Raw genomic sequence first — 23,933 nt, forward strand, 5'->3', positions numbered from 1 at the left:
GACGGAAAAGGACAAGCATCCAATATGCAAAAGAAGACAAACTGTGCAAATACAATAAATGAACAATCAATGTGACAGCATGAGTTGTTAAGTCCTTAGAAGTGAGTCCACAGGTTGTGTTCAGAGTTGAGGTTAGTGAAGTTTGGTTCAAGAGCCTGATGGTTGCAGGGTAATAACTGTTTCTGAACTTGTTTGTGTAGGACCTGCTCCTGTACCCCTTTCCCAATGGCAGAAGCGAGAGAGCAAGGCCTGGAAGGTGGGGTTCCTTGACGATGGTTGCTGCTGTTTTGTGATGGTGCTCTTTGAAAATGTGCTCAATTGTGGAGAAAGCTTTTCCTGCGATGGACAAGGCTGCATCCACTATTTTTCCATTCTTGGGCATTGGTGATTCCATAGCAGGATGTAATGCAGTCAATATACTGTACGTCCATAAAGGTTTGACAAAGTTTTAGATGACATGTTGAATCTGCACAAACTTCTAAGAAAGTAGAGGCATTTTGTGTGAGTTGCTCGAGACTTTTAGCATCTGCGTAATCTCTTGTGTTTAATCACCTCATCTAAGACATGGTTTGTAGCAACTGCAGCTTTATGCTGTGCTATGTACTATTCAGAAGAAAAAATGGCAAAATACAGAAATTTCTAACTGTGGTTCGAAGGTGATGCTCCATATCTGATGGGTAACACCTCAGCATTTCTGACACCCAGAGTCTTAATCTGATGAGAAACAAAATATTTTTAGCTCTTATTTTTGCATTTCTGCTGCATGGTGTGTACACACACACACACACTGCAAAGAGGCACTCAAGAAATTATACACACACACACACACACACTTATATGCATTCGCTCTGCTGTATTCAAGTACTCTTCCGTTTTCAGGTCCTCTGATGATCATGGGTAACTTGCTTACACTACTGAGCGGCGGGTTCTGATGAGTCCAATATAATACCATTGAAGCAGAATTAGGCCATTTGGCCCATTGAGTTGGATCCACCATTCAATTACAACTGATTTATTTTCCCTCTCAACCCTATACTTCTGCCTTCTCCCATAACCTATGATGCCTTTACTAATTAAGTATCTATCAGACTCCACTTTAAACACATCCAGTGACTTGGCCTCCACGACCATCTATGGTAATGAATTCCTCATAAGATCTTCCAGAAAGATGTCAGCACGTTAATCGTAGCAGCTTCTACAGGGTCAACAGAGGGTGCTGCTGTCCTTTTTAAATGTATTTTTTTTTGTGATTGCTAGGTCCTGCTCGAAGAATTTAAGAATTTAAAGTACTGTAGGTCTGCCCATCAGCGAGTTGCTTGTTGGTGGAGAAACTGAAGATGCTGGATTTGGTGCAGATCATTTTGCTGCTTGTGTCAGAGAGGTTCTGGAGGAGTCACTGCACAAAGGAGGTGTGCAGTCTGCTAGTGAGAACCTTAGTTGCTTTTTTTGTGATCACAAGACCCGTTTGAATATTGTTACTATCAAATGCCGCATCCAATTCACTGATTTATTGGAAGGCAGCAGGGGCGGTTGGCGGTTGGCCTCGGTCAAGGTGAAGACTAAGCTCAAAGCCATGGTGTCGCCTGTTTACAGCCACCAGGAGAGAGGTGTCAGAGCTGGTGCTCTCCACTGGGAGCAGTGCAATGCGGTATCCAGGCTGGAGTCGGTGTCCACTCTAACTAGGCCTTTCATCCCCAGGATCATTCTCGTGAACCCCCTCTGGATCCTCAATAATGCCAGTGCATCCTTTCTTATATATGGGGCCCAAAGCCTTTTCCACTGAAGGGCAGGAGGTTGTTGTGAATAATTTGAGTACACCCACTCTTGACAGCAAAATCTTTCGTTACCTTGTTAGCAGGGAGCAGTTAAGGGAAAACATCAAGCTCTCTACCAACCCCCTTCCTTACAAATCCTTCCCTTACAGCTTCTTCTTGTTGACTAATTGTCCCTGAGCTCTGCCAGGCCACATAAAGTTCTGTTGCAGGAAGGTAAAGGAAATGACAAAAACAAAACAGACACAGCCTGACAAGGCTTGAGTTAGTCAAACAGTCCTAGGTTCTTGATGGATTTGGTTGTGCTGCAGCGAGGATACAGGGTTAATTGTTAACCCTTCTGCAACCATGTTGTGTGTATTTTTCCAAGTGCCTGACAGAGCAGGCAGGAGGGCAGTTTGTGAATCAGAATCATGTTTATGATTGCTAACATATTTACTGATTATATGGAGATACAACAGGCCTTTCTGGTCCAATGAACCTCGCTGCCCAGCAACGCACCTATTTAACCCCAGCCTAATCACAAGACAACTTGCAATGATCAATTATCTACTAACTTTGGCCTGTGAGTGAAAACTGGAGCACCAGGATGAAACCCATGTGGTTTATGTGGAGAAAGTACAAACAACTTACCGATGGTGCTGGAATTGTACTCTGAACTCTGGAATCCACAAAGCTGTAATACCATCACACTAACCACTACCTGCCATCTTGTTTTGTGGCTGCAGTACAGTGTGATACATAAAAATACTATATATTACAATAATATTACTATATATAAGTATTGCACAAAAGATGGTAGCAGACTTAATGTGGACAAGATCAAAGAAGTGACTGTGGACTTTAGGAAGATGCAGGCTGACTACTTCACACTGCACCTAAATGGCTTCTCCAAGGAGAGTGTTTGGAAAACCAAGTTTCCGGGTGCGCACATAACGAATGATCTATTCTGGTCGCTCAACACCACCTCCTTGGTCAAAAAAGCACAGCGGCATCCCTACATCCTGAGGAGATTGAAGCTCTTTCTCCCCCCACCCCACTCTTACCAATCTTACAGGAGCACCATTGGGAGTGTCTTGATCAATTGCCTCACTGTCTGGTAAGGGAATTGCAAGGCATCTGACTGCAAGAACCTACAAAGGATTGTGAGGACTGCTCAGAGGATCTTTGTGGTCTCTCTTCTCCCATCTGAGATATTTATAAGGAGCACTGCATAAGAAGAGCCCTAGCACTGGCAAGGATCCCTCTCAACTGTCCCGCAATCTCTCCGCCCCTCTATCATCAGCAGGAGGTACTGTAGCATTAGGCCAAGCATGGGAAACAGCTTTTTCCACAGGCTGCAGGACTACTGAAATCCCTGCCATCACACGTGAAGCACCAGTAGCGCTATACTGTTTACTTTTTAAATTGTGTCGTAAATGCACTTTATGCTAAAGGTCAATCTTGTGGAATATATTTTATCATTTGCTAACCTATTTGTGGTAATATTACTTTACGCATTGTGTACGTGTTATATGTACTGTGTTGTGTACCTTGGTCCAGAGGAATGTTGTTTCACTTGGCATGTATACGACTGAATGACAATAAACTTGAACTTATGAGACAAGGATTATGTCCCTGCTGATGAACGTTCTTAATGATGGATGCTGTCTTCTTGAATCAGAATCATAGTCAGGTTTATTATCACTGACATATGTTGTGAAATTTCTCTTGTGGCAGCAGTACAGGGTAAGGTACAGTATAAAAGTTACTATAAATTACAATAAAAACAATAAATAGCGCAAAAGAGGAAGAGTGAGGCAGTGTTCATGAGCCCGTGGTCCATTCAGAAATCTAACGCAGAATGGAAGAAGCTGTTCCTAAAACATTGAGGGTTGGTCTTCAGGCACTTGTACCTCCTCCCTCATGGTAGTAATGAGAAGATAGCGTGTCCAGGATGGTGCTGGCTTCTTGAGGCACCATCTTCTGAAGATGACCACGATGGTAGGGAGGTCTTTACCTGTGATGCAGCTGGCTGAATCCACACCCCTCTGCAGCCTCTTTTGGCCTCTCCTTTAACTGTTTACACAGGTCTCCTGTATGGACCTGATCCATGAACTAGAGGTTCCTAATACTTCCGTGAATGCTCCTTCTCTGCCGTACACACACGCACACACACACACACGCACGCGCACAATTGCTCTCGGACACATGCCTGCAAGAATGCTAATATATACTGACAAAAACACACTTACATGTGTCTTGGGTAGAGACTAATGCAATTTCCAGGCAAAAGCCTGGAAAGAGAGAAGGGAATGGAAGGGATCAAAGTCACTGTAAATCAAAGTTGAAGCAAATTATTATCAGAGTACGTATATGTCACCATATCCTACTATGAGATTTATTTTCTTGCAGGCATTCACAGGAAAATTATAATATCAAAACAGCGAGCTGTTGGTCTCCCCTCTTGCAATTGCAGGAGCGATATCTCTCTCCCTCCCGCACTAGCGAGAGAGAGAGCCTGTCTGAGATGTCGAAGTGTTGGGATGGACTGCGGTTTTTAATGGACTCCAGACCATGGTCTCTGGGGGGCTTGCTATTGCTTACATGGTGGGTGGTGGAGGGGATTGATGAATAGATTGATTGATTGCTGGAGCCAGTGGGGGGGAAGTGGGGGAGAGGGGGGAGGTTGATACTTATAGGGGAAGGGGACTTCGGGGTTCTAACGTTTTCCTGTCTTTCATTCTTTGGGTTTTTTTTCTCTTGTTTTGTAGGTGTCTGTGAAGAGTAAGAATTTCAGGTTGTATTCTGTATACATTCTCTGGTATTAAATTGAACCATAGAACCATTGAAAATAAGGAAATTCGAAAGAACTTAGAAAAAAGTATACATGAACAAAGAGTGACAACAATCTATGGGCAAGAGATAGATTGTGCAAATTGAAAAACAAATCATACTAGGAACAAAAGTTGCAGAGACCTGGAAAGAGTGATTTTAGGTTGTAGAGTTAGTTCAGTATTGATGTGAGAGTAATTATCCATACAGGTTCAGGAGCCAAATGGGGGAAAACAGGAATTTCAGGAACTAATGTCTTTTTGGGTTGCACAGAGAGAGGCATGAATGTTAACTAAGGAAACATTTGATGTTAATCTTTAAATTCTGGAAGTTAAGCTGTGTATTAAAAGCACCAAGATTAAATCTGCCTGCCTGCTATTTTAACCAGTTTTAAAATAACCTGTTAATTGTCTGTCATGTTTTTACAGGAAAATAACATCCATCCATATAATTACCATTAAGTTGCTGAGTGTGGTCATGCTGGTAAAGATGTCATTTATTCCCTATCGCATATTCCCCCTTAAAGGTAACGTATACTTATCATGACACAGAATGAAGCCATTCAGCCAATCAAGTCGACAACAAGCTAACACTGTATCAGTCAAGATGGCGCCGAGCTGCAGTCATAGGAATGATTTTGGGAACACAAAGGAAAGTGAAGGGGCTAGATTAGGGTCTATGAGCGGGGATGTGAAGGAGCTCGAGGTCAGGCCTCCACTCTGTACTCTGCATTCAAAGTAGGATATGGGGAGAAGACAGAAGAACGGGGCTGAGAGGAATAATAAATCAGCCATGTTGGATGCCACAGCAGACTCAGTGGGCCGTACAGCCTAATTCTGCTTCTATATCTTATAGTCTTATGGACTTTGTCAGGTGATGAAGAACATTTAGAGACTGGGCCTCTGCTATGTCCAGTGATATGGACATGGGTCCGAAGAACATCCAGAGATTAGGCCTCTGCTCCATCCTCAAAGCCCTGCAACATGGATGGGGGATGAAAGACGTCTAAAAATGTCGGGCTGTCCAAGTTGGTATGTGTCGGAATCAGATGACTATGCAGGCAGGGGCACAAGGAGGGCCCGGACGTTGAAGCTGAAGTTCAGGACCCATCATTGGCTAGTCTGGGGGATCTGAAGGCCAAAGGTTAAGCACAAGTTCAGAAGTTAAAGCCTGGAGACTAGAGACTCGAGGTCTCTTCTGGAGTTGGAGCACTCTCTGCTTATGTGTGTGAGTGGGAGATACGGTCAGAGGGAGGAAAGGAGCCTGCTTTGCTGTTGTTTTGTTGCTTGTTGACTTCAGTTTTGGTGTGTTCTGTTTTGTTATCTTCTTTGATGTTCTGCCAAGTATTGTGAGCTGCCATGTTGCCACCAGAATATGTGGTGACATTTGCGGACTGCTCCCAGCACATCCCTACTTTATACTGGCTGTCAATGTAAACATCACATATCAGAGTCAGATATCACCAGCATATGTCGTGAAATCTGTTATCTTAGCAGCAGTGGTACAATGGATTAAATGATAAATACAGAAAAACAAATAAACAAATGTATACATGTATATTAAATAAATTAAAAACAGAGCAAAACAAATGATTTTTTAAAAAGTGAGGTAGTGTTCATGAGTTCAAGGTCCATTTAGGAATTAGATGGCAGAGGGGAAGCAGCTGTTCTTGAATTGCTGAGCGTGTGCCTTCAGGCTTCTGTACCCCCGCCCTGACAGTATCAATGAGAAGAGGGCATGTCCTGGGTGATGAGGTCCTTCATAATTGACACCACCTTTCTGAGGCGCCACTCCTTGAAGGCATCTTGGATACTGTGGAGGCTAGTACCCATGATGGAGCTGACTAACTTTACAACTTTCTGTAGCTTCTTTCGATCCTGCGCAGTGGTCTCCCCATACCAGATGGTGATGTAGCCTACCAGAATGCTCTCCATGGTACAGCAGTAGAAGTTTTTGAGTGTTTTAGGTGACAAACCAAGTGTTCTCAAATTCCTGATTAAATATAAATGCTGCCTTGCCTCCTTTATAGCTGCATCGTTATGTTGGGACCAGGTTAGATCCTCAGAGATATTGACACCCAGGAATCTGAAATTGCTCACTCTCTCCATTTCTGATCCCTCTATGAGGATTGGTTTGTGTTCCCTCATCTTTCCTTTTCTGAGGCCCACAATCAGCTCTTTTGTCTTATTGATGTTGAGTGTAAGGTTGTTGCTGCGACACCACTCAACTAGCTGGTATATCTTGGGGAAGTCCAGAACGAGCGGTCACAGTTTAAGGATAAAGGGGAAGCCTTTTAGGACCGAGATGAGGAAAAACTTCTTCACACAGAGAGTGGTGAATCTGTGGAATTCTTTGCCACAGGAAACAGTTGAGGCCGGTTTATTGGCTATACTTAAGAGGAAGTTAGATACGGCCCTTGTGGCTAAAGGGATCAGTGGGTATGGAGAGAAAGCAGGTACAGGGTTCTGAGTTGGGTGATCAGCCATGATCATACTGAATGGCGGTGCAGGCTCGAAGGGCCAAATGGTCTACTCCTGCACCTATTTTCTATGTTTCTATCTTGCTCCTGTACACCCTCTCATCTCCATTACAGCAGAATGCAGCCACACGGTCAATGCTATAGGGAGAGTAGAGCAGTGGGCTAAACACATGTCCCTGGGGTTGATTGTTAGAGGTCCAGGTACTGTAGCTTTTCGATCTGTACTGATGGTGTTACATGCTGAGCTGCAGTCATTTCACTGTATGCTTCAATGTACGCGTGATAAATAAATCCGAATCTGAATTTGAATCTTAAGTCCCTGTGGCTGTAGATAGGGTAATTCCATCAGTCCATTTCTTGCATTACCTTACAATCTGTTTTCTTCCACACCCATCTTGACTTCCCTTTGTGATTCCTTTGGACATTTGCACAATAGGGACAATTTACAGCAACAACTTCACCTTGCTGCCCCGTCTAGTACTAGAGGGCATGCACTTAAGTGAGAGGAAGCAAGTTCAAAGGAGATATACTGAACCATAGAACATTATAACACAGAAACAGGCCTTTTGGCCCTTCTTGGCTGTGCTGAACCATTTTTCTGCCTCGTCCCACTGACCTGCACCTGGACCATATCCCTCCATACCCCTCTCATCCATGCACCTGTCCAAGTTTTTCTTAAATGTCAAAAGTGAGCCCGTAATCACCACTTCAACTGGCAGCTCATTCCACACTCCCATCACTCTCTGCGTGAAGAAGCCCCCCGCAATTTTCCCTTTAAACTTTCCCCCTTCACCCTTAACCCATGGCCTCTGGTTTTTTTCTCCCCTGGCCTCAGTGGAAAAAGCCTGCTTGCATTCACTCTATCTATACCCATCATAATTTTATACACCTCTATCAAATCACCCCTCATTCTTCTAAGCTCCAGGGAATAAAGTCCTAACCTATTCAACCTTTCTCTGTAACTCAGTTTCTCAAGTCCTGGCAACATCCTTGTAAACCTTCTCTGCACTCTTTCAACCTTATTAATATTCTTCCTATAATTAGGTGACCAAACAACTGCACACCAAACTGCACACAACACTCCAAATTCGGTCTCACCAATGTCTTATACAACCTCACCATTACATTCCAACTCTTATACTCAATACGTTGATTTATAAAGGCCAATGTACCAAAAGCTCTCTTCACAACCCTATCTACTTGTGATGCCACTTTTAGGGAATTATGTATCTGTACTCCCAGATCCCTCTGTTCTACTGCACTCTTCAGTGTCCTACCATTTACCTTGTATGTACTACCTTGGTTTGACCTTCTGAAGTGCAATACCTCACACTTGTCCGCATTAAACTCCATCTGCCTTTTTTCAGCCCATTCCTCCAACTGGTCCAAATCCCTCTGCAAACTTTGAAAACCTTCCTCACTGTCCACTACACCTCCAATCTTTGTACCATTAGCAAATTTACTGGTCCAATTTGCCACATTATTATCCAGATCATTGATATAGATGACAAATAACAATGGACCCAGCATTGATCCCTGTGGCACACCACTAGTCACAGGCCTCCACTCAGAGAAGCAATCATCCTCTACCACTCTCTGGCTTCTCCCATTGAGCCAATGTCTAATCCAATTTACTACCTCTCCATGTATACCTAGCGACTGAATCTTCCTAACTAACCTCCCATGCGGGACCTTGTCAAAGGCCTTACTGAAGTCCATGTATACAACATCCACTGCCTTCCCTTCATCCACTTTCCTGGTAACTTCCTCGAAAAACTCTAATAGACTGGTTAAACATGACCTACCATGCATAAAGCCATGCTGACTTTTTCTAACAAGTCCCTGTCTATCCAAATACTTGTAGATCCTATCTCTTAGCATTCCTTCCAATAATTTACCTACTACCGATGTCAAACTTACCGGCCTATAATTTCCTGGCTTACTTTTTGAGCCTTTTTTAAACAACAGAACTACATGAGCTATCCTCCAATCCTCCGGCACCTAACCCGTGGATATCGACATTTTAAATGTTTCTGCCAGGGCCCCTGCAATTTCAACACTAGTCTCCCTCAAGGTCCGAGGGAATACCCTGTCAGGTCCTTGGGATTTATCTACTCTGATTTGCCTCAAGACAGCAAGCACCTCCTCCTCTTCGATCTGTATAAGTTCCATGACCTCCCTACTTTTTTGCCTTGTTTCCATAGACTCCATTCCAGTTTCCTTAGTAAATACAGATGCAAAAAACCCATTTAATATCTCTCCCATTTCTTTTGGTTCCATACATAGCCAACCACTCTGATCTTCAAAAGGACAAATTTTATCCCTTACTATCCTTTTGCTCTTAACAAACCTGTAGAAGCTCTTAGGATTATCCTTCACCCTGACTGCCAAAGCAACCTCATGTCTTCTTTTAGCCCTCCTGATTTCTTTCTTAAGTATTTTCTTACTCTTTTTATACTCCTCAAGCATCTTATTTCCTCCCTGTTGCATATACATACTGGACAAGCTTTTTTTTTTAACTGGTGCCTCGAATACACTGCCAGGGGTGGTGGTGGAACCAAATATGGAAGAAATTTTTAGAAGGTCATAAATAGGCACATGAATATGCAGAGAATAGAGGGATGTGGATATTGAGTATAGAGAATGGATTAGTTTCATTAGGCATTTAATTACTAGTTTAATTGCAATATTTAAGAGAAGTTTAGATAACTACATGGAGGGGTATGGAGGGCTATGCTCTAGATGCGGGACCAGACAAAGTAAGTTTGGCAAGCACTGGATGGGCCAGATGGCCTATTTCTATGCTGTAATGTTCCATGACTCTAATTAGTTCAGCACAACCATAACAACAACCTCTCACTCAATGTCAGCAAGTGCAAGGGGCTGATTATTGAGGAAACCACAGGTTTCATGAGCCAGTCCTCTTTGGAAAACCAGAGGTGGAGAGCTTTAGCATTTTTAAATTCCTCTGTGTTATTATTTTTGAGAACCTGTCCTGGGCCCAGCACGTAAGTGCAATTACGAAGAAAGCACGACAGTCTCTACATCCTTGGGAGTTTATGAAGATTCAGCACGACATCTAAAACTTTTGACAAACATCTATAGATGTGTAGTGGAGAGTATATTGACTGGCTACATCACACCCTAGTGTAGAAACACCAATGCCCTTGAAAGGAAAATCCTACAAAAAGTAATGGATACTGCCGGTCAATCATGGGAAAGCCCTCCCACCATTCAGCAATCTTCACAAAATAGCGTCTCTGGAAAGCAGCATCCATCATCAGAGGCCTCACCACCCAGGGCATGCTCTCTTCTCACTGCTGCCATCATGAAGAAGGTACAGGAGCCTCAGGACTCACACCACCAGGTTCAGGAATAGCTATTACCACTCGACCATCAGGCTCTTGAATCAGACTTCACTCAACTTCACTAGCCCCATCACATCCACAACCTATGGACTCACTTTCAAGGATTCTTCATCTCACATTCCTGATATTTATTGCTTATTTATTTATTATTATTATTAATTCTTTCTCTTTGTATAGGCACAGTTTGTTGTCTTTTACACACAGGCTGAATGCCCAAGTTGGTGTGGTCTTTCATTGGTTCTGTTACACTTATTTTTCTATTGTGGACTTATTGAGTATGCCCATAAGAAAATGAATCTCAGGGTTGTATATGGTGACATACATGTGCATTGATAATAAAGTTATTGTGATTTTGGGCTGGATGGCCCGTTCCCATTCTGCACTGTTCCATGTTTTATGTATCAGCATGTCTTTGGAAATTTGAGGACCCAGGGGATGGGAACCCACGTAATGACAGGGAGCACCTGAACCTCTGCACAGGTAGCAAGCAAGGGGAGAACTGAACCTGGATCCCTGGACCACTGAGGCCATCAAACTACTGTTTCAGCAGGTTCACTGTCAAGACTATAATCACAGGAGCAGAATTAGACCATTTGGCCCATCGAGTCTGCTCCACTATTCCATCATGACTGATTTACTATCCCTCTCAACCCCATCCTCCTGCCTTTGACATAACCTTTGACACCCTTACCAATCACAAACCTATCAACCTCTGCTTTAAGTATGCCCAATGACTTGTGCATATTTATTCAAGTCAATCTGTTAGCATGCGGTAAGCCTGCAGGGGAATACTCACAAATGCATCAGGACAAAGCTTGATTAACAGTGGCCTGAGAGGCTTTAACGACTGCAAGGGTTTCCTTTCCTGTGGCCCTGTTTCAGCTTTATATACATCTACAACTACAGCTGAGTCACTGAGAAACTCAGAAACTCACTATGTGTTAACCAACTACTTCAGTCTGGTTATTTTTATGCACTACCGGAAAGAGTGGTAAGAACTCACTCTGCAGCAACTTCCAAAAGGGAACTGGATAATTTAGGGGTCTATTTAGGGGTCTACACAGCAAACAGGCACTTGGAGTATTGTGTTCGGTTTTGGTTGCCTCATTATAGGAAGGATGTGGACGCTTTAAAAAGGGTGCAAAGGAGATTTACCAGGGTGCTGCCTGGATTACACATCGTGTCTGATGAGGATAGGCTGAGTGAGCTAGGGGCTTTTCTCTCTGAAGTGGAGGAGGATGAGAGGTGGCTTGGTAGAGGTGTACAAGTTGATAAGAGACATAGATCAAGTGAATAGCCAGATTCCTTTTTCCAGGGCTGAGATAGCTAATACAAGGGGGCAAAATTTTAAGGTAATTGGAGGAAAGTATGGGGGGGTGGAAGTAAAGGTAAGGTTTTTACACAGGAGTGGTAGGTGCAAGGAAAACACTGCTGGGGGTGATGGTGGAGGCAGATCCATTAGAAGCATTTAAGAAACTCTTAAAAAGATGGGTGATGGAAAAATGGAGAGCTATGTAGAAGGGATGGGTTAGATTGATCTGAAGAGTAGGTTAAAAGATCACACAGCATCATGGGCTGAATTACCTAAACTGTGCTTTAGTGTTTCATGTTCAGGTATAAAGTGTCTGAAGGGAAATCGCCATCAAAAGAGCTAGCACAGACAAGTTGGGTTAAATGGCCTTCTCCTGTGTTGTATGCTGGATACCATGAGCTGAGTGGCAGATTGCCATTGTGACAAGTGTCCAGTGTAAATAAAAGCTCTGCACTTGGTGATGACAGCTGGTGAAAGGAGGCCACATACAAACAGGAACTCTTCAGACTCCCCTGCCAGGACCACCAAAGACTAGTACGGAAGAGAGGCAGGCAGCCAGGAGGACCACCCCCACATTCTGCTTGGCCACAGCTGAACAGCCCCATCTTGAATTTGACTAAAGGTTCACATCTGTTAGTCACTTTAAAGAGCCTTCCCTGTGAGTAATCATCCCGGCCGAAAGCTTGGGGGATGCTTGCATTGTTTGTTGATCTAGAAGACCTCCGGATCATAAACAAAGATAAATTCCAGAAAAGTCAGAGTTTGGATAAGAGAAAGGAACTCTGTAAATATGTAAAAGAGCACAGAGACGTAAATAAGGTTGAATTGTATAGCACTATTGCATCCATAGCAGATACCTTTGTCAAAGTTGAGTTTCTTGTCGTATGCACAAGCACATGTATGCAATGGTGCTTACATACATGAAAAACTTACTTGCAGCACCATTATAGCCACAGAACATCAGAGACATAGAATTAATGAGAAAAACCCAACTTAAACATAAGCTGTACATAATCTTTGTGAGAAATAACACAATTAGAACAAAAAATAAAGTTTGTTGCCTTACATAGTTAGTGATTAAAACAGACATACTTTATTGATCCCGAGGGAAATTTGGTTTCATTACAGTCCCACCAACCAAGAATAATGTAGAAATATAGCAACATAAAACCATAAATAATAATAAGTAAATTATTCCAATTGGGAATAAATCCAAGACCAGCCTATTGACTCAGGGTGTCTGACACTCCGAGGGAGGAGTTGTAAAGTTTGATGGCCACAGGCAGGAATGACTTCCTATGACGCTCAGTGTTGCATCTCAGTGGAATGAGTCTCTGGCTGAACGTACTCTTGTGCCTAACCAGTACATTATGGAGTGGATGGGAGACATTGTCCAAGATGGCATGCAACTTGGACAGCATCCTCTTTTCAGATGCCACCGTTGTGCCAAGACCCAAATGGTTGAAGGGATGTGACTATTCTTGAACCTGGTGGTATGGGACTTTAAGCGTCTGTACCTCCTGCTCAATGGTAGCTGTGAGAAGGTGGCATGCGCTGGATGGGGGGGGGTGGTTTATGATGATGAATGTTGCCTTTTTGTAGATTTTACCTCCTGTAGATATGTATCTCCTGTTTTCACTTCCTGTTGGTACTACAAGGGGTGGGATATGCCCATGTTGTATTGGTCAGACTGCACTTGGATTATTGTGAGCAGTTTTGTTCAAAGTATAAAAGCAAATATATCATCAAAATACATTAACGTCGCCATATACTAACCTGGAATTCATTTTCTTGCAGGCATTAACAGTAAATACAAAGAAATACAATAGAAACAATGAAAATCCTAACACAAGATGGACAACAAACAATGCACAAAATACAACAGACTGCAAAAAGAAAAAAAATACTATTAATAAATAAATAAATAAGCAATAAATATTGAAAAGCTGAAGAGTCCTTGAAAATGAGTCCATAGGTTGTGGGAACAGTTAGTTCAGTGAATTGAGTAAAATTATTCCCTCTAGTTCACGAGCCTGATGGTTGAGGGGTAATAACTATTCCTGAACCTGTTGGTGTGCATCCTGAGGCTCCTGTACCTCCTTTCTGATGGCAGCAGTCAGAAGAGAACGTGGCCTGGATGATGAGGGTCCTTGATAATGGATGCTGCTTTTCTGCAACACTGCTCCTTATAGATATGAGTGGGAAGAGCTTTACGCACGATGGACTGGGCCGTATTTACTACTTTTTATAGGCTTTTTTGTTCAAGATCATTGGTGTTTCAATACCAGACAGTGACACAACCAGTCAGTATACTCACCACTGTGCAACTATAAGTCCATCAAAATTTTAGATGACATGCGAATCTTCGCAAACTTCTAAAAAAAACACAGGTGCTATTGAGCCTTCTTTGTAATGGCTTTTACAAAGAAGGCTGGACCCAGGACAGATCCTCTGAAATGATAACACTGAGGAATTTAATGTTGCTGACCCTCTCCACCTCTGATCCCCGATCAGAACTGGCCTGTGGACTTCAGTTTCCTCCTCCTGTAGTCAATAGTAAGCTCTTTGGAACATTTATCAAAGTGCCAGCATTGGAAAGGGTCCAGAGGATTCAAGAGAATGATCCTGGGAATGAAAGGGTTAATGAATCAGGAGCATTTGATGGTCATGGAGTTTAGAAGAATGAGGGGGATCTAATTGAAACCTATTGAATATTGAAAGGACTTGATAGAGTGGACATGGAGAGGATGTTTCCTATACGGGAGGAGTCTAGGACCAGAAGACACAACCTCAGAATAGAGATATGTCTCTTTAGAACAGATGAGGAGGAATTTCTTTAGCCAGAGGGTGGTAAATCTGTGGAATTGATTGCCATGGCTGGCTGTGGTGGCCAAGTCATTGGGTATATTTAAAACAGAGGTTGATAGGTTCTTGATTAGTAAAGTCACCTACGGTTACAGGGAGAAGGTAGCAGAATGGGATTGAAAGGCATAATAAGTCAGCCATAATGAAATGGTGGAAGAGATTCAATGGGCCAAATGGCCTCACTCTGCTCTCATGGTCTTTGAAGAAGGGTTATAAACCTCTAATGTTAAATCTGTTTCTGCTTTTCCGTTTCTGATATTTTTGTGTCATTCTCTGGTACTTTTTCCTGTCTTTAACTCTGCTTCTGGCTTAGCTCGACTGCAACTGAAATCCTCATGTCTACCGTTGCTGCTTCTGGACTTGATGGCTGCAATATGCTGCTGGCAGATTTCCCAGGATCTACCGCTATTAATTGGATTTCATCCAGAACACCGTCGCCTGTGTCCTCAGTTGGACCGGATCCTGTTTAAGCAGTGCTTAAATTAAATTGGCTTATTATTGTCCCATGCACCAAGGTTCAGTGAAAAATCTGTCTTGCATGTTGTCCATTCAGATCAATTCATTACACAGTGCATTGAGGTAGTGAAAGCTAAAATCAATAATAAAAGGCAACAGCTCCAGAAAAGGCAGTGCAGTACACATTTAGAACATAGAACTGTACAGCAATAGCACAAGCCATAATGTTGTGCTGATCTTTCAACCAGCTCTAAATCACTCTCACCCTTCTATCCCACTTAAAGCCCTCCATTTTTCTATCATCCATATGTGTAAGAGTTTCTTAAATGTCCCAAATATATCTGCCTCTACCACTGTCCTGGGCAGGTCATTCCACACCCCCACAACTCTCTGTGTAAAAAAAAAACTTACCTCAGTCATTCCTGCTATACTTTCTTCCAATCACCTTAAAATTATGCCCCCTTGTATTAACTAATAAGTAGCAAGGTCACAATGAAGTAAACTGTGATGTTAATAGTCCATCTTATCATACTGTGGGATTATTCAATATCTTATAAAAGCGGGGTAGAAGTATCAATTTTATTTTATCTACTTAACGGTAACAGGCCCTTCTGGCTGAATGAGCCCATGCTTTCCAATTACACCCATGTTTAACCTACTAACCCACATGTTTTTGAACTTTCTCTCTCTAGCTTCTTGTGGTCACGACAGAGCACCTTCCGTATGAAGCCATGATGCATCCAAACAGGATGCTTTCCATGTTGCATCGATAGCAATTGGTGAGGGTCAAAAGGGACATGCTAAGTCTATATTATCTTCTGGTCTGGTCCTTCAGCAAGGCATCAGATACTCTAATGAATTTCTACAGATGAACATATCTTGACCGCATCATGGTCTGGTACGGCAGCTCATGCTCATTATAGGATCTTGGTCCAAAATATCGACCGTGACTCTACCTCCACAGATGCTTTGTGACCCACTGAGCAGTTTGTTTTTGTTTTGCTGTAAATGCAGGTTATTGTGCTTTGGCCACCTTTCTAGTCCTTTACATATGAAACAGAAGGATAAAGATAAGCTTTATCTGTCACATGTATTTTGAAGAATACAGTGAAAGCAGTAATTTGCATCAACGCCCAACATAGTCTGAATATGTGTGAGGGCAGTCCACAAGTGTCCATGAACCCATAAGATATAGGGGCAGAATTAGGCCATTTGGCCCACTGAGTCTGCTCCGCCATTTCAGTCTTCTCTTCATGCCCTGGCAATCAAGAATCTATCAACCAGTGCTTTAAATTTACATAGAGGCTTGGCCTGTGGCAACGAATTCTACAGATTCACCACTCTCTGGCTAAGGAAATCCTTCCTCATCTGTGTTCTAAAGGGACAGTTCTCTATTCTGAGGCTGTCCCCTCTGGTCTTAGACTCTCCCACCATAAGGAAACATCCTCTCCACATCCACTCTATTTCAAGGGCTTTCACCATTCGATAGGTTTCAATGAGATCACCCCTCATTCTTCTGAATTATAGTGAACACAGGCCCAGAGCCTTCAAATGCTCTTCATATGAGAAGCCATTCAAACCTGGAATCATTTTCAGAAAACCTCCTCTGAACCTTCTCCAGTTTCAGCACATCCTTTCTAAGATAAAGGGCTCAAACCTGCTCACAATACTCCAAGTGAGGCCTCACCAGTGCTTTATAAAGATTCAACATTACATTCTTGCTTTTATATTCTAGTCCTCTTGGAGTGAACGTTAGCATTGCCTTTTCCTTCCTCACCACAGACTCAACCTGCAAATTAACCTTTAGGGAATCCTGCACAAGGTCCCTTTGCACCTTAGATTTTTGAATTTTCTCTCCATTTAGAAAATAGACAACCCTTTCATTTCTACTACCAAAGTGCATGACCATACACTTCCCGACACTGTATTCCATCTAGCATTTCTTTACCCATTCTCCTAATCTGTATAAGTACTTCTGTAGCCTCTCTACTTCCTCAAAACCACCTGCCCATCCACCTCTTCGTACTGTCTGTAAACTTTGCAACAGAGCCATCAATTTCATCATCTGAATCATTAACATATAACATAAAAAGAATTGGTCCCAACACAGACCATTGTGGAACACCACCAGCCAACCAGTAAAGGCTCACATTAGTCCCACCCTTTTCCTCCTGTCAGTTAGCCACTGCTTTATCCATGCTGGAATCCTTCCTTGTAATACCACGGCCTTGTATCTTGCTGAGCAGCCTCATGTGTGACACCTTGTCAAAGAGCTTCTGAAAATCCAAGTATACAACATCAACTGATTCTCATTTGTCTTTCCTGCTTAATGACCTTTTTTTAGTTGTGTTCTTTTAATATTTGTAAGCTTGCCAATCATCTAACTTCCTACTAATTTTGCTCTGTTATATTCCCTCTCTTTGACTTTTATTAACGCCTAATATGATTGAGTTCAACTTGAAATTTGATGAGGGAGAAAGTAAGGTCTGATGTAGCTGTATTTCAGTGGCATAAGGGAAATTACAGTGGTATGAGAGAGGAGTTGGCCAAAGTAAATTGGAAGGAGCTGCTGGCAGGGATGTCAGCAGAGCAGCAATGGGGTGCATTTCTGGGAAAAATTAGGAAGGTGCAGGACACAAGTATTCCAAAAATGAAGAAATACTCAAATGGTAAAATAGTACAACCATGGCTGATAAGGGAAGTTAAAGGCTAATGTAAAAGCAAAAGAGAGGGCGTACAACAAAGCAAAAATTAGTGAGAAGATAGAGGATTGGGAAGTTTTTAAAAATCTACAGAGAGCAATAAAAAATCATTAGAAGGGAAAAGATGAAATATGAAAGCAAGCTAGCAAATAATATCAAAGTGAATAGTAAAAGTTTTTCCAAGTATGTAAAAAATTAAAGAGAAATTAGAGTAGATACAGGACCGCTAGAAAATGAGGCAGGAGAAATAATAATGGGGGGCAAGAAGATGTCTGGTGAATTAAATGAGTATTTTGCATCAGTCTTCACTGTGGAGGACACTAGCAGTATGCATGATGTTGTAGTGTGTGAAGAGGAGTGGGTGCAGTTACTGTTACAAGAGAGAAGGTGCTCAAAAAGCTGAAAGACCTAAAGGTACATAAGTCACCCGGACCAGATGAACTGAACCCTAGGATTCTGAAAGAGGTAGTGTAAGAGCTTGTGGTGGTATTAGAAATGATCTTTCAGAAATCATTGGATTCTGGCATGGTGCCAGAGGACTGGCAAATTGCAAATGTCACTCCACTCTTTAAGAGAGGGAGGCAGCAGAAAGGAAATTATAGACCAGTTAGCCTGACCTCAGTGGTTGGGAAGATGTTAATTGAAGAGTCAATTGTTAAGGATGAGGTCATGGAGTATTTGGTGACACAGGACAAGAGAGAATAAAGTCAGCATGGTTTTCTTCAGGAAAAATCCTTCCTGATGAACCTGTTGAAATTCTTTGAGGAGATTACAAGTAGCATAGATAAAAGGGATCTAGTGGATGTTGTATATTTGGACTTTCAGAAGGCCTTTGCCAAGGTGTCACACATGAGGCTGCTTACCAAGTTAAGAGCCTATGGTATTACAGGAAAGTTACTAACATGGTTAGAGCATTGGCTGATTGATAGGAGGTAGCAAGTGGGAATAAAAGGATCCTTTTCTGGTTGGCTGCCAGTGTTTAGTGGTGATCCGCAGGGGTCTGTGTTGGGAACACTTCTTTTTATGCTGTAGATAAATGATTTAGATGATGGAATAGATGGCTTTGTTGCCAAGTTTGCAGATGATACGAAGATTGGTGGAGGGGCAGGTAGTGTTAAGGAAACAGATAGGACACAGAAGGACTGAGACAGATTGGGAGAATGGGCAAGAAAGTGGCAAATGAAATATAATGTTGAAAGATGCATGGTCATGCACTTTGCTAGTAGAAATAAATGTGCAAACTATTTTCTAAACAGGGAGAAAATCCAGGAATCAGAGATGCAGAGGGACTTAGGAGTCCTAGTGCAGAACACCCTGAAGGTTAACTTGCAGGTTGAATCGGTGGTGAGAAAGGCATATGCCATGTTAGCATTCATTTCAAGAGGTCTAGAATACAAGAGCAATGATGTGAAGCTGAGGCTTTATAAGTCAAGTCACTTTTATCAAGTCAAGCCACTTTTATTGTCATTTCGGCTATAACTGCTGGTACAGTACATAGTAAAAATGAGAATTTTTTTCAGGACCATGGCTTACATGACACAGTACAAAAACTAGACTGAACTACGTAAAAAACAACACAGAAAAAAACTAGAACAGACCTACCAGGCCCTGGTAAGGCCTCACCTTGAATATTGTGAACAGTTTTGGGCCCCTCATCTTAGAAAAGATGTGCGGTTATTGGAGAGGGTCCAGAGGAGGTTCACAAGGATTATTCCAAGAATGAAAGAGTTATCATACCAGGAATGTTTGGTGTACTTGCTGGATTTCAGAATGATGGGGGGGGGGGGGGGGGAAGGAAGAATCTTATTGAAACCTTTCAAATGTAGAAAGGCCTAGACAGAGTAGATGTGGAAAGGATGTTCCCTATGACGAGAGAGTCTAGGACAACAGGGCACATCCTCAGGATAGAGGGGCACCCTTTTAAAACAGAGATGCGGAGAAACTTCTTTAGCCACAGGCTGGCAAATTTATGGAATTTGTTGACACGTGCAATTGTGGAGGCCAGGTCATTGGGTGTATTTAAGGCAGAGATTGATAGATTCTTGATTGGACATGGCATCAAAGGTTATGTGGAGAAGGCCAGGAAATGGCATTGAGGAGGAGGAAAAAAAGGGATCAGCCATGATTGAATGGTGGAGCAGGTTCAATGGGCCAGTTGGCCTAATTCTCTGTCTTATGGTCTTAATGTTGGCTTTGATTTCTCTTGTCAGCCACAGTTGTATCATCTTGTCTTTAGAATACTACTTCCTCTTTGGAATGTACATATCCTGTGCCTTCCAAATCGCTTCCAGAAATTCCAGCCATTGCTAATCTATTGTCAGCCCTGCCAGTGTTCTTTTCCAATCAATTCTGGGCAACTCCTTTCTCATGCCTCTGTAATTCTCTTTACTCTACTGTAATACTGATATATTTGACTTTAGCTTCTACCTCTCAAACTGCAGGGTGAATTCTATAATATTATGATCACTTAATCCCAAGGGTTCTTTTACATTAAGCTCATAGGCTTTCTAGAATTTCCCCCTCTTGGAATCCAGCAACACATCTTGTCCCTTTGGGATTCATTTTCTATCTCCTGTTATAATTTGTGGATCACATCTTTACTACTGTTTGGGGATCTGTATACAACTCCCATCAGTTTACCCTTGTAGATCCTTAGCTCTATCCACAATGACTCAACACCTTCCAATTCTATCTCACCTCTTTCTAATGATTTGATCTCATTTTTTTTTACCAACACAGCAACGTGGCCCCCTCTGCCATCCTACTTGTCCTTTTGATATAATATGTATCCCTGGATATTAAGCTCCCAGCTTTAATCCTCTTTCAGCCATGATTCAGTGATGCCTACAACATCATATATGCTAACCTGTAACTGTGCTGCAAATTAATCTACCTTATTTGGTTTACTGCATGCATTTAAATATAACACTTCCAGTCGTGTATTCTGATTTTGTCCAGCTTTTACATTGCAACTCATCCTGCTAACTGCAATTTTGCCCTATCAACAGCCTCTTCTTGCTAGGAGTCTTACTACACATTGCCCCTGTTTGTAAACCAGTCAGCACTGTCACTCCAGTTCCCATCCCACTGCCAGATTAGTTTAACCCTACTCGAACAACTCTAGCCACCCTGTCCACAGGATATTGCCTCCCCTCCCCGATTCAGGTGTAACCTGTCCTTTTTGTACAGTTCATACAGTGTCGCTATGCTTCTGGCACCAACGTTAGTAAGAAGCAACTTACTAACCCTAACCCGAATGTCTCTGGAATGTGGGAGGAAGCCAGCGCACCTGAAGGAACCTCACAAGGTCACAGAGAGAATGTACAAATTCTTTTCAGACAGTGAAGGGAATTGAACCCTGATCTTACTGTTGGCACTGCAAAGTATTACAATAACTGCTACACTATGTACTGCCCTATGGTTATATGGCCCTTGAACCTGCTGTAGATCTAACCACGGCCACAATTCCATTCTGTGCACCTAACTCCTGTTCTTTATTATCCAAAAGTCTGCCTGTCCCAGACAAATTTCATCTTTAGAGCAGATGGACTGTAAAGACACCAACATTAGACTATTGTTTATTACCTACTGTTCCACCTTCAATACTATAATTCCAAGCAAGCTCATCACCAAATTCTGAGACCTAGGAGTCAATGCTTCCCTCTGCAATTGGATCCCTGACTTGCTGACCAACAGACCACAATCTGTGAGTATTGGCAGAAACACCTCTACCTTGATTATTCTCACCCAGAAGGTTGAAATCTCTACTCCTCCCCCCTATACACTCATGACTATGTGGCCAGGCTTTGCCCTAACTCCATCTATAATTTTGCAGATGGACTGTTAGATCAAATAACGATGTGACATCGTTGTTGTGACAACCTTTCCTTCATTGTCAATAAAACAAAAAAAGTCATTGGCAAACAAGAGAAAATCTGCAGATGCTGGAAATCCGAGCAACACACACAAAATGCTGGAGGAACTCAGCAGGCCAGGCAGCATCTATGGAAAAAATACAGCTGACATTTTGGGCTGAAACCCTTTGGCAGGAGGACTGGTCACTGACTTCAGGAAGGTGGGTGGCACACATTATCAATGGTGCTTAAATTCAGAGATTGGGAGTTTAACCCTACTTTAGGAGTGAACATCCTGCCTGGAACTGATAGGAGTCGATAGGAGTCCAGCCACACAGATGCCTTAGCCAAGAAAGCTCAAAAAAACACTTTACTTCCTCAAGAGGCTAAAGAAATTTGGCATGTTCATTTTGACCCTTGCCAATTTTTAGCAATGTGCCATAGAAAGCATCCTATCCTGATACATCAAGACTTGGTAAGGCAAATACTGCTCTGCCCATCTTCAGAGAATTGTGGTCCTCACAGAAACCAGCCTCCCCTCCATGGATGCTATCTATACTTCTCACCGTTTCAGTAAAGTAGCTGACACCACTCTCTTCTCCCCTCTTCCACTGGGTAGAAGATACAAAAGTCACAATGTTTGTATCACCAGGATCAAGGAGAGCTTCTACAACTGGTCTCCTCACTTTTCACTTTATCGTCACATGTCACAGTACAAGAGCCTGCAGATGCTGTAATCTGCAGTAACACGCACAAACACTGGAGGAGCTCAGTGGGTCGAGCATTATCTGTGGAAGGAAATGGACAGTTGGAGTTTAAGGCTGATAGCTCCATCCGGAGTAGAGCTGATCCATTTGAGCCCAGTTGAAGGCTCTCGGCCCGAAACATCGCCGGACCTATTTCCCTCCATAGAAGCTGCCCGACCACGGAGTTCCTCCAGCATTTTATGTGTTGCTTTAAGGCGTTTTCACTTTGAGGGGCTTGAAAACCGGCCTCCACTGCACGGACTCACGTCTCGCTGCTGCAAAATGAAACAGCCCACCCACAGCAGACAGTCTCTCCTCCTCCCCCTCCCGACAGACAAACTCGAAGGCACTGCGCAGTTACAGACGCAGTGAGTGGGTTCCCGTTCCGCGCCGCATTTTACACAGCTACTCGGGGAAGCGCAGTAACACCGCTATTAACAATACAGGCCCTTCGGCCCACAAAGCTGTGCCGAACATGTCCCTACCTTAGAACTAGGCTTTACCCATAGCCTTCTCCTTTGCTGAGCTCCTTGTGCCAGCCGGGAGTCTCTTAAAAGACCCTATCGTCTCCGCCTCCGGCAGCTCATTCCACACACTCACCACTCTCTACGTTAAAAAAAACATCTCCTCTGTACCTACTTCCAAGCACTTTAAAACTGTGCCCTCTCATGTTGGCCATTTCTTCCCTGGGGAAAAGCCTCTTACTAGCCACACGATTAAAGCGAAACTTAAGAGTGGATCTCTGCAGGCCTGAGCTTCCATCGATTCGACTCGCTAACGAACGAGCGCTGGAAAAATAAACTGGATTACCTGCTGCTGCGTCTAATCCCGCGGGAAATTAGGGATGTTGTACACTAGTCCTGACAGAAACGTGGCTTTAAGACGCCATTTCAGAGTCGGAGTCTCATGTAAGTCTCTTTCCAGGTGGACAGAAACTCCGGCGAAACTCGTGGAACTTCTGTGCGTCTACGTTAGTAATAAGAACTGCAGATAGACATTTCAATGGTGAAATGCAGGCTCTTCTTGCTGAATGAGTTCAATGTCACTGAAATTACTGCTGTTTACATCCGCCCCCCTCCCGTGCTAGTGGTGGGGAAGGGCTGCAGGAGCTGTATGGCGCCATCTGCGACCTCGAAGTCACTCACGCCGACGTTCTCGGTGACTGCAATCAAGCCAATTTAAAAACAGTCCTGCCAAAGTTCTACCAGCATGACAACTTCACACCCAGAAGAGGGAATATTTTAGTCCTGGTTTATGGCAACGTTCCAGGAGCCTACATGGCTGCCCCACCCCACCCTACCCTTCATACTCAGACCACATACAGTATCCGTTTTTCAAGACCTGCCATAGAGACGGCCAGTTAGACAAGTCAAACCAGTTTCAAAGGAGATCAGGACTGTTTTGAAAGAAAGGACTGGAGCATATTCAGGGAGGGGACTGCTTGACAACATTGATGTGTATACGGGATTGGTGACTGCCAACGTAGGAAAATGACAGCAAAAAGACAGCACACCGTGCAAATACAAAATTAAATAATAATTATAAGTAAATAAGCTATAAATATT

General features: G+C 42.9%; 1 protein-coding gene across 1 annotated transcript in view; it reads right to left on the reverse strand.

The window, feature by feature from the left end:
- dglucy (D-glutamate cyclase) overlaps nucleotides 1-23,518 on the reverse strand; it is a 97,910-nt gene extending 74,392 nt beyond the window's left edge. The window contains exon 1 of the mRNA XM_059961079.1: nucleotides 23,179-23,518. The gene's annotated coding sequence lies outside the window, so the exon portion shown is untranslated. The remainder of the gene's footprint in view (nucleotides 1-23,178) is intronic.
- Nucleotides 23,519-23,933: the final 415 nt, after the last annotated feature.

This window comes from Hypanus sabinus, chromosome 2, assembly GCF_030144855.1.
Source record: "Hypanus sabinus isolate sHypSab1 chromosome 2, sHypSab1.hap1, whole genome shotgun sequence".
Classification (NCBI taxonomy): domain Eukaryota; kingdom Metazoa; phylum Chordata; class Chondrichthyes; order Myliobatiformes; family Dasyatidae; genus Hypanus; species Hypanus sabinus.